The sequence below is a fragment of the Pteropus alecto genome, unplaced genomic scaffold (genome assembly GCF_000325575.1).
Source record: "Pteropus alecto unplaced genomic scaffold, ASM32557v1 scaffold125, whole genome shotgun sequence".
NCBI lineage: Eukaryota > Metazoa > Chordata > Mammalia > Chiroptera > Pteropodidae > Pteropus > Pteropus alecto.
The window spans coordinates 2361034-2372565 of record NW_006436888.1 but is presented as its reverse complement, the minus strand read 5'-3'; the positions used below and the strand labels follow the sequence as shown (position 1 = coordinate 2372565).

The window sequence follows — 11532 nt, the reverse complement described above, 5'->3', positions numbered from 1 at the left end:
TCGAGCTATTTTTAAAGAACAAAGTTGAGGTCAGCATCCTCAGAGCTCCCACCAGCCAGGCCAGGGGGACCCTGCGTCCCTTAGAGGGGCCGTGACCCGCCAGTACCCCCCACTCGAGCCGCAGAGAAGCTCTGAGAGGCCCCCAGCCCGCAGCGCATCTCTGGGCCGCATCCCTGCATCCTCGGTCTCCTCCGGGCTCGCATCTCGAGAGTCCACGGTCAGGGCAAAGGCCGCTGATAAGCAGCTTCCAGCTTTCCCGGGTCTAGGTGACATTGCCTCTGGTCCTGGGAAGTTCCCTGAATAATCTCGCTCAGGGATGGCCGTTTTGAAGAGCCTTTTCGTAGCTTGATTGAGAACCTGAAGCACCTGGCGATTGCATTTTGGAGGATGACTCAGAGAACTTGGTGACACTACAGACACCTTGCTGTGTGAGGCGCCTAGCAAAAGAGATCATTGTCCCAATTCCGGGTAGAAAAAAATCATTACTTATTAAGGGTATGGAACTGTGTGTGAGGAAGTCAGCTTATCTGAAAAAGGGTCCCCAGTGCCGGAAGATAGAATTCATATTCACTTAAAACCAAACCAGAACTGACAGTTATCTTGAGGAATGTTGTTGGATTTTTTCCCCTAATTTCAATTCCTCGCTCACCTGTTAGTCTCAGAAACTGGGGATGGGGGCGACTTACAGGGGGTGCAGAGGCTCATCAAATTATTTATCGCTTCAACAAACCAAAATGAAGATAACATATTTAAATAACTTTTTCTCCCCACTTAAATTCCTCAAAAGTAACGTAGACAGTTTTACCCTTCATAAAGATCAGTGTGGCTACAAAGAAAAGTAGATTCAAAATGCTCTTACTAAAACACTCCTCTAAAAATGCAACTAATAGTCGCACTGCAGATAGCCAACAAAAGTTTTGTTTAGTTTTCCTGAGCTCTGCTAATGCAATCGGGTATAGTTTTTTATTTACTCAAGGAGTGCAGGATGAGCAAATACTTTGTTAAAAGGCAGTACATCTTTTGTAATTGAAGACAAAGAAAGACTGCTGACCTTTCTGATCTAATCTGGGCTGATTCTGGCTTCAGGTGGGCCAGGCTTTTTGTCTTTGGATTTCCAATAGATATATGGGGAAAGTCCTGCCTCGAAAGGCGGTAGACATGGACGCTGTCATCTGTGTAAGCGCGGCTCTTTTGAAGGTAGAGATGCACTCTGTAAATCAGAGCAGTAAATTATGAAGGAGTTGTTTGTCAAGATTCTTATAATTGTATGCGTTTGGACACACACGTTTTATTGAGCTGTAATACACGCCAGAAGATAGACATCGCACACTAGAAACTGGAAACCCATCCCTGGGTGCATCACAGCCGAAGGCCTGACTGGCATCATGGTCATGAACGTGGATTCTGGAGTCTAGCTGCCTGGGTTGAATCCTCGCCCTGCCGGTTAATACCCTGTAACCTTGGGTAGGTTCCTCAACCTCTCCATGCCTCAGTTTTCTCGTCTGTAAAGCAGAGAGAAAATTAGGGTTGTTGTGAAGACTTCACGAGAGTATGTGTGCTGAGTGTTTAGCACGGGGCTTGATTTAGTCTTACTAAGTTGTCTCAGTCTGTTTGGGCTGCCGTAACAAACTTCCATAGACTGAGTGGCTTTTAAACAAATGTATCTGTCACATTTTCCCTCTTCCAGGTTGCAGGCTGCTGATTTCCCCCTGTGGCCTCGCATGGGGGGAGGGGTGTGGGAGCTCCCCTGGATCTCTTTTATAGGGCGCCATCTTCATGAAATAAGCACCTCCCAAAGGTCCACCTCCTAATACCATCACACCGCCGGGCGGGGGGGGGGCAGGATTTCAACATATGAATCTGGGGGGTAAAGAGGGGGGGACACAAACATTCGGTCTGTAGCATAAGTGGTAGCTTTTTTCTGTTGGTTCACGGTAGAGCCAATTCCTCACTTTTACAGGGTCTGAAGATGGCTAAGTGCCTCACTACCTGAGGTTATACAACACCAGCTGGGCTTGTTACGAACTTCCTTTGTAAACTGTGTTTCAGAGAACCGTTTTACGATTCTTGCGTCATGAAGTGCTTTTGGTTTTGTGAATCCGAGGATCTACAACGGCAGGCGTTGAGGGCTGGCAGTCTTGGTGTCGGATCTGTCCTGGAGTGCCGGCCTCACCTAAATTCGTTACACAGGACCTCGAGGGGTGCTTTACCTTTTTCCTTCCATCCTACCACTAGTAAAATGGCCTTACTGATCCTTTTATAAGGATAGTGCATGAAGAACATGAAATACGTATTTCTGCAAAAAAATAAGTCCATCGCTTATTATTATGTTTGAAGAGGATATTTTAGAACTTTTTATTGAAATAGAATATACCTACGGAAAACAGGATATACCTATACTTCTAAGGGTACAGCTGGATGAGTGCTCACAAAGTGAACACATCCACGTATCCAGCACCTAGATCAAGAAACAGAACATAACCATCATCTCAGAAACCCCCCACCCCCAGCTCTCCTCTCAGAAACTGCACCCCCAAGTGTAACCACTCACCCCGAGTGGTATTGTCGAGTTCAGCTATTTTCACGCTTAGATTTCGTGATGGTGAACATGCACTGTAACACCGGAGAGGCGAAATAGCTGTTATCCCACCTGGATCCAAGAGAACCTGTGTTTTGATATGAAGGCAGGATTTCCAGGGATTAGAGAGATAGGAGAGCTTAATAGTTAGCACAGGTAAAGGAAAATGATAACAATGAAGGGAATTTTCATGTGTTCTCGAAAGGTACAGGAGAGCAGAAACATCCCAGGTCAATAAAGTTTGTGGTCGGTGATTTGTTAACAGTTAAAGAGAAACGTCCAAGTCAAAGACAGCGTTGGCATTTTGCACTGGCATTTGGTTCTGCTAAGTGGCATCTTTAGGGGAAGGAAGGCAGTGGTTTTCGCGAGTTTTGTTTTGTTTTAAGGAGCGCGAGTGTCTACTGCATATACATGCAGTGTGAGCGAAGGCTCTGATGTATGTAATAAGCAGCCTCTGCCCTCCAACAGTTTGTACATTGGTTGGAGGGAGAATATTAAAATTCACTAGGGCAAGGAGAAGGCCTCACAGGACGGCTTAACCGAGTCATGACAAATCAGGAGAATTCAGAGAAAGAAAAGCGGGCGTTCCAGATGGAAGGAACAACCACGGCGTCCGCAAGGAAGTGGGGACGTCCAGGTGGTTTTCTGAGGACCACGAGGAGACAGACCGGTCTCAAGAGTGCTGAGAGTTCTGGTAGATGTGGCTGGAAAGCGCTTTCCACGGCGGCTAGACAGCATGATGGATACAAACGCGGGTGGCAGAGGTGCACAGACCTGGATCTGGGTTCGAATTCTGAGTTTGTCACCGAGCGTGTTGAACCTCAGCCTCAGTGGTCAGAACTTACTCATGGTGTTGTAATGAGGATGAAATTACAGGAGATAATACAGTAATGCATTCAGCACAATGCCTGGCACATGACAAGGCCTTAATGACACATTAGCTGTCATCCTCACCTGCAAGCGTCTGTGTGAACTCTGCAATCTACCCTTGTATAGTTTTCAGTCAAAGTCTTACATGACCTTCTCTGTTTCTTCAAGCTCAGGGTTTGTCAAACTTCTTAAAAGGCCAGATGGTAAATGTTTTCAGCCCATATGATCTTTGTCGCGACTACTCAGTTCTGCCCTTGTAGCTAAAAGCGGCCACAGACCATACCTGTCTGGGTGTGGCTGTGTTCCAGTAAACCTTTGTTTACAATGACAGGCAGCAGGCCGGATTCTGTATATGTGCATGTGCGCACACACGAAAACGTCCTCGCCGGGGTAGGCGAGGGGTCACTTTCAGAGAAATTGGTGTGACCCGCCCCAGTTAACCAAGTCTCTATCCTAACTGTGTTTTAGCTCATTATGTCAGGCTTGTGGAATGATGATGGACACTCGTAAATTCCATCATATGTCCATGCATTCAGTTTTTCAAAAATATTTACTGATCACCTTCCGATATGTCCCCACTGTCCTAGGCCCTACGGGGGTAGAAGTGAGCAAGGCAGATAAGGTCCCCAGCCTGGTGGAGCAGATATTCCAGTAGGAGATGAGTGGTAAGTTAGTGGACAAACCAATACAAAGGTGACTTCAGGTTGCGATAAGTGTGATGAAGGCGTTAGGCAGAATAACGTGATCGAGAATTGGCAGGGGAGTTTGCTGGGGACGAGGTGGTCCGGGAAGACTTGCTTAAGGAGGTGCTATTGCGTCCATGAAGGGACACTGTCTAGGATAAGAGAATGAGACATTATTCTAAGAAAATGAGGAATCGTTTACCAAAAAAAAGAAAAGTGTGTAAAATAAAAAGCAACTCCCGTTCTCCATCTCCTCAGCCCCAATTCCGTGCCCTTTGAACAGGGTAAATAAATGAATCTTGGTAAAGTAACCGCCCGTTAGGGAACGTTCTTGGGTCATGACAACCTTCCCTCACCCAGGACAGGCCGGGTTTCCTGCCACCGCGGTTTTTGGGCAGACGTATGCCTCGCCAGTGTAGGCCCTGAGCGAAGTTCTGCTTCTGGGCGGGCATACCCTGCAGGGGGCAGGGGTCTCCACCCGGGGGTCCGCCAGCGCTAGTGAGGAGGCAGCAGCTGTTGTCAAGGCAGCCGGAAAGGCCGATGTGGGTGGTGGGCTTTTTTCCCCACCTCCTGCTCCTTCAGATAGCCGAGGTCTGCCGGTACATTAAAAATGAGCTCAGGCAGCGCATTTCTAGAGAGGGCCTGGTGGTTAGATGTAAGTGGGAATCATATTGATCGACCATTTGGTTTCAGTCAATAGTTTTGTTCTCTATGGCTTCATGGAAAGACTCCTTAAGAGTTTTAAAAAGCTTAAGAGTTCTAAAAATCCCTGGTGACCCAAGTTACCCGGGCAGAGATCTAAATAAGACACGGACACACGCGTCTTAGAACCACAGCACTGACGGTCAGGATTGCGTCTCACTTCCTCTCCCCCGGCCTTTGTGCTCGCCTCGGCCCAGCTGTTTCTCTCCCAGAATAGAGGCTGTTGAGTAAGGGGTGTGAGGGACCCGGAGGCCCCCAAACAGGAAGCATAGATGTATGCCCCTGACCCCATGAGTGACCCCACCCAGGCCCAGCGTGAGAACCTAGTGCAGAAGTGGTGACTGCTTTTTCTGAGCCCTGCCCATTCCATTTTAAGATATGGTTCTCCTTTCACAAAATGCTTCTCTTAACCTTAGGTTTCTGTTTGAAGCCTTTTGTGACACTGGGGTCCTTTCCGTCCTGCCACCGAACACCTGGGCCCTCCCTTTGTCCGTGGCTCGGCTCTGGACCATCCAGATTGATGACCGGAGGCCAGGCAGACACTCACCTGCTCCCGGGGGCTACACAGATGCAGGTTGCCAGCTGGTGGCCGCAGGCCGCCTGCTCAGTCGGCGGAGCTTTGGCTGTCTCTGCGGTCACTCTCTAGTCACAGGTAACACTCGTGGAGCAGTGGCACAGGCCCCCTCCTCCCCCGCACCGAAAACTTATCCAGCTGGATGGATGGAGCCTATTGTGAAAAAGAAATTAACAGCAAAATGGAAAATCTGTCGCTAGCTAACAAAAATGTGAGGTCTGAAAAGTAATGTTGAGTGAGGGGTGGGGTGGCGAAGACCTGTTTTAATGTGGAAAGAAAGGAGCTGGTGTCGGCAGTGCGAAGCCCCGTGGGAAGAAGGAGCCTGGCGTTCGTAGGCCTGTGGGGCGCCTGGGCGGGCTCTCCCTCCTCGAGTCTTCGGTGCCCATCTCAAGCAGCGGGATTCACCACGATCAGAGTGTGGGGCCGCGGAAGCTGGCGGTGCCCTCACACCCGAGGGAGGCCGCGGGGCTTGTCTCCCTCGGAACAGAAAGCTCCCCCGCAGGTGGCCTCGCTGCTGAGGAAGCAGGCTCCTTTCTCCCCTGGGACCTGGCGGAACTCTGAGTGCAATGCGGAGTGACCACCTCTGGGCCGGCCTGGGCAGCAGGGCTGGTTGGTTTGGGTGAACGTTCCTTTCCCGCCCTGTCCTCCTTGCTGCTGCTCGCGTAAGGTGCGGACGTCCTAGGACATGTTAGAACTGTCTGAGGCAGGAGAATGACAGTTTCTGGGAGAGTCCGTTGGGCTGGAGCAACCGAAAGGTCAGGTCATCGATCTGTTGGTGATTATGGTCATCCAAGGTCCCGAGAGCATTCCTCCATCCTGCTCGTGAAGCGCCTGGCCCCCTAGACATCCTTCCCCATTCTATAGATTTGTAATTTACCTTTTCCCCCTTTGCTTACAAGTGTTTACAGACATTATAGAAAGACATAATGAAGGAGGTAACTGTACGTAAAAGTTGGAACTAACAGATTCTGAGAAACCCGGTAATAGGCAAGAACCAAGAAAGGAGAAAGTAGAATGAAATCCACGAAAACCTCCGAACTTAATTTTTGTAAATACTCCACCTCTCTTCACATCGGCACCCTAAGCGATTTATTTTTGGTGCTACAGACGACCAAGGCGTGACATGTCTAAACACACCAAGAAGGGGAGTAATAATGCCAGAGGAATCTCACACTTAACTTATGCAGCCCCTACCGTTCCCACGCGTGTCCCCAGTCAGGCCCACGACAGGCTCACAGGATGTGTCGTGATCCCTCTTGCACATGTTAGGGAGACGAGCTTTGGGGAGTAACTTGCCCAAGGTTATAACCCTCAGAAGGGGCAGAAGCTGGACTTAAACCCCGTTTGTGGCTCTGGCTCTTCCCATTTCACTGGAAATTATCAGATCATCCATCCCCTCTGGCCAGTCTCGTGGGCCAGGGCTCCGTAAAACCACCTGTTTATTTAGCAGCTATTCCTTGGGTAGCTGCGATGTGCCGAGCACTCTGCTAGTCTCAGGAATCGGTGAACAGAGCTCGCCAGGCCCCCGCCCCTTGGGGCTTACACTCCAGAAGTGGAGACAGACGTTAAACCACCCCCCGTGGATTAGGTACGTTACCCCCCGGCCCTCCCCAGTGCCCTTTCGTAACCATCATGGAGTCGTAGTCCGTGGAGTTCTTGTCATGCTTCCTGACTCTGCATTTGGGTTTGCAGCCGCTAAAGTGTCCGACTGTATTGCACAGGCCTTGGGCCGGAGGCCAGGGTCTCCCCGGCGTCCTCCCCAACCTCATGTTGTGATGTAGACAGGGACGCGATGGCCATTTTCCTTTCCAACGAAATGGTTGTCTGGGTGGGGGAGGCATCCATGAGGTCATTTCGTAGGTGCGGCAGAGGAAAAGGGAACCGAAAGATGACCGCAGGGCCGGCGAAGGCTCTCGGGCCACGAAAGACGCATGAGTGCGAAGCCTTGAAAAACTCCCTTCTCCTGCCAGCGCCAGACACAGCACTGGACACGGGGCTCTCGGCAAACAGAGCGCAGGGTTCCTGCCAGCTCCCGCCAGCATCCCGGCGGTGAAAGTATGGAGTAGAGTCGTGCGTGTGAGAGTTCCTTCGGGTCCCTGGTGTTTGCCGAGGGACGTCTCGGCAGAACCTCTTTCCATTTTCCTCCCCGCCGAAAGCAGTCCTTGGTCCCTTCGTCAGAGGTCAAGCCCTGTGCCGAGTTCAGAGGCAGAACAATCCTGGAACCTTGGGGCTGGGACACTCCCCTTCCAGGAAGAAGTGTTTTACTGCGTTTGGAGACCACATTCTGTCGGATCACCCGAAAGATCTGTGCCCAGCGAGGCCAGTCCCCTCGAGCTGTCATTGTCCTAACACCCTCAGAGCAAGCAGCATACACAGAAAAGAAACCACGTAATTCAAGCACCTGCTTTTTTTAGCTCTACCCCCCGCCCCTCGCATATCTTTCAGAGAGCCTGCCAACTCTCCCGCAAAAGGGCTAATGAGTGTGATTTGGGAGGTGGGAAAGAAAGCTAGATACTTTGGGTGTATTTAGTGGCAAATGAATGGTTAAGAAGCATGGATTTCACCCAACTTGCTTAAGGAACGATGTAGGCCCACGGTAAACAAACAGCACACGCTAAGCTTGTGACGCTGGCCGTCCGCCCCAGACGCCGTCCAGCCTGGGCACAAGCCGGTCCTAGGCAGGGGCGACCAGGCTGATCGTTTCTGAACTGCAGGATCTCTGATAGGTTCTCACGCAGGGGTGATTTCTGGGTTCTCTCGTTCTGTAATCTACTGTAATTGATTGTCTTTGGAATGAAATATTTTCCAGGCTGAGGTGGGGTGGGATCGCAGGGATTTTAAAATTAGGAGAGCGAGTCAGAAGCGTTGTGGTTGCCTGGGGTTGGGGGAGCGGCGGACAGTCTCGTGTTGTCTAGGAAAGAAGTGATTAGGACGTTGCCGACATTGGCCCCCAGCCCCCAGCTCTCATTGTACAAAGCCCTGGGAACAGCCCAACGCCCCTACTGCTCTGCCGTCCTCAATGAAGTGTTGGGGTAACACTTTCCAGAAGGTTACAGCAGGTGCCCAGGCCTTCACTTTATCCCCAGGTGAGGTGGAAGCAGGAGGGGCTCCAGGAATAGCTACCTCCGGGGTGTCTGATCACACCTGGCCGAGACTCTGCAGTAAAACAAAGGGACCACCGAACAAAGCCAGGAGTTTCGGGGAGTTCTGGCTGATTCAGAAGTCAAATTTTCATTCACTGAGAGCCTCTCTCTCGCTCACTCTGACTCCCCCAACGTGCCCTCCTGCTCTGGGCTTTTTTACTGAATGAGAGGCCTCAGGAAACTCCACTTCACAAACCAAATGCCTTCCGAGGGCTCGTCTGCTCTCCGATTCTGAAATCCTTCAGCCTGGCCTGCACCCAGCCTTGTTGGCACAGCAGTGCTACGGCAGTGGCCCTCCACCCCCTGGATCGTGTCAGGCAGGCCTTGTTGTTCACAGCGGCTTTGCTAAGACTGAAAAGACTCCAGCCTGCTGCCTTGTTCGTTTATTTGTTTACTCGCTTATTTTTGAGGAGGTGGATGATGAGCAGTGGTCTTTCTCTTCCTATCCGTGAGAGTCTGCGCCTGAAGCCAGTGCGGTCTGCCGATGCAAGTTGATTTGGTGGCCTCCCAATGGGAACATTGGGTAGTTCTAACCACACCGACCCTCCTCCAGCTGTCACTGATGTGGTCGACCCCTCTTAGGGTTCCTTTCACTGGGCGGAGGGGGCGGGGATCCAGGCATCAAGGTTTGACCCCAAAGGTAGTAAGTCATGTCACGTGACTTGAGCTCTGCCTTTCCCCTGAGGCCCAGAGGGGCGGTTTCACCCATCGGTCCCCACGCTGTGACTCAGTTCCAAAGCTAGGCAGGCAGTGTCCTCTCGCTATGGTCTCTCGCCCACAGCGCACCTGCGGTGGCGTCCAGTGAGAAGCAGCCTCAGGGATTAGGTGGCCTAAAGGGTCACCTGCCACACCGTGTGGCTCTGAGTTTGAGTTGAGGCCATGTACCAAGGCCACCATGGATTTAACTTTTAAAAGAGGTGATTTGAGGTCAGGTGGCATTTCTCCCTTCCTTCTTCTGGGGTCATTTCTGCTTTTGGATTTCCACCTCCTAGACCGGACTCCTGAGGCCGTTCTAAACATCTGTCATTTAAAAATACTTGGTCTCCACGGAGCCACTGGGGAGGCTGCTGTTGCCTGGTGACCTCCTCCCTGGGCAGCGGAAGGGAGCCGGGCTTCTCCTGCATCAGCAGGTCCATGCCCTCTGTGTGCCGAGCAGGGAGGCAGCGGGCCCAGCAGGGAGCCCGCAGCGGTCGGCCAGTTCCCCCGGGCCCGGTTACAGCCCTGTGCCTGTCCGGCCTCGCAGGCTGTCCTCCTGCTGTTGGGACAGGGGTTTTCACTCTGCTCTGTGAATATCGGAGTGGGGATCGCCCCCCATGCCCTCCCACTCCCCCCACAATACAGTCTCAGACTTAGAGTCCAGATCGCCCATCTGTTCACTGGGCAGTGTCGCAGCCTCCTTAGTCTTGACCGACCAGGAGGAAGAAAAGGGCGCCTGTGACCTTCTTATTTTTGTTTGGCCACTTAAAATCGTTCACAGCTTTACCTTTGAGCTTCCTAGAGGGACCAGTTCTGGAAGGATTTCTTGAAACCAACCAGAAATCATTTTTGCGGTTGTGTGTCCGTAAGGAGGAGGGAGGGAAGGCGGAGAGGGCTGGGCCGTGGCACTCACAGCACAGAGTGGGACCAACCCCGCTGAAATGCTCTGAGTCAGGCATTTCTGGCTGGCCAGCTGGCGTGTGCCACCCACACTGCCCTGCAACCGCGGGGCCTGGCACAGTCTCGTGACGGCCACTCCCCGCAGTGTGCTCGGCAGGGAGCGCTGTCGCTTAGCTCGGGGAGTCCCGGGTGGGCTGAGCCCAGCTCTTCCTGGCCTGGTGCCTGAGAGTCCTCTGGAGCAGGCAGAGGAGAGCAGCTGATCCGACCCAGGGTGTGGTCTGAGGACATGCCTGTGAGAGGAGGCCCGAGTTAAGAGAAACCAGTTTTTTCCTTTAAAAAAAAAAAAAATTCCTTTTTTAATCTTTCTCTTCGTTCTCAGCTGACCTTGTGTATTTTTAAATTTTCTTCCCTGGAAACTTTTCCGTCCTCCCACTATCCAGCACACCGGCCCACCTGCATCTGGGCTCCCATCTGTGGCCACTCCTCCCCTGGGACGGTGGATCCATCCTGTCTTTCTTGCTCAAGGACTGGACTGTTTTTTTTTTCACTCCGCTCCTGTTTTCCTGCCACTCTTTTGGCAAAACTGGTCAGAGGATTTTTCTGGATCGCCGTCTTCCTCTTTTGCCTTCCTTCCTCCTTCCTTCCCTCCTCCTTCCTTCCCTCCCTCCCTCCCTCCCTCCTTCCCGTCTCTTCTAACCAAAAGTCGGCGGCACCATAGGGCACACCGAAGCCCTGTGTGCAGCTCTCAGCCTCTCCTGGACGGTCTCGTGTCCGCCGAGCCCCCTCCCTCTGTTCTCACAGCACATCCCAGGCCCCCGTAACATTTTCAGCAAACATCGCTCAAGGATGAGTATTTTCTTCCCACATAACCCAGTACCACTATCACGCCTTAAAAAATGTGATGCTCATTTTTCTTCAGTATCATCAAAATGTCTACTAAGTTTTTAAGTTCCAAATGCCTCATCGGTGTCATTTTTTTTTTTTTAATGAATTTTATTGGGGTAACATTGGTTAATACAATAATATAATTTTCAGGGTATATTATCATTAGACATCTGTATATTCTATTGTGCGTTCACCACTCAAAGTCCAGTTTCCTTCAGCTACCATATATTTGATCCCCTTTACCAACTTCATCCTCCCCCTAACCCCCTATCTTTGACCCCCTTTACCCTGTCTACCTCCCCCTTCTTCCCCAACCCCACTAGTAACCACTACTCTATAGTCTTCAGTTAACCACAAGTCTATATTTCATGTCCATGAGTCTGTTTGTTCTGTTCACTTGTTGCTTTTAGGTTTATATTCCACATATAAGTGATTTGTGATTTTCAACTTTTTCTGTCTGGCTTATTTCGCTTAGCATGATTATCTCGAGGTCCATCCTTG

The 11532-nt window shown here is 51.1% G+C and overlaps 1 protein-coding gene across 1 annotated transcript in view; it reads left to right on the top strand.

Annotated features, from left to right (window-relative positions):
* The window catches only part of PLEKHM2 (pleckstrin homology and RUN domain containing M2), a 35259-nt gene that overhangs the window by 1006 nt on the left and 22721 nt on the right, over positions 1 to 11532 (top strand). The gene's annotated exons all lie outside the window — the stretch shown is intronic.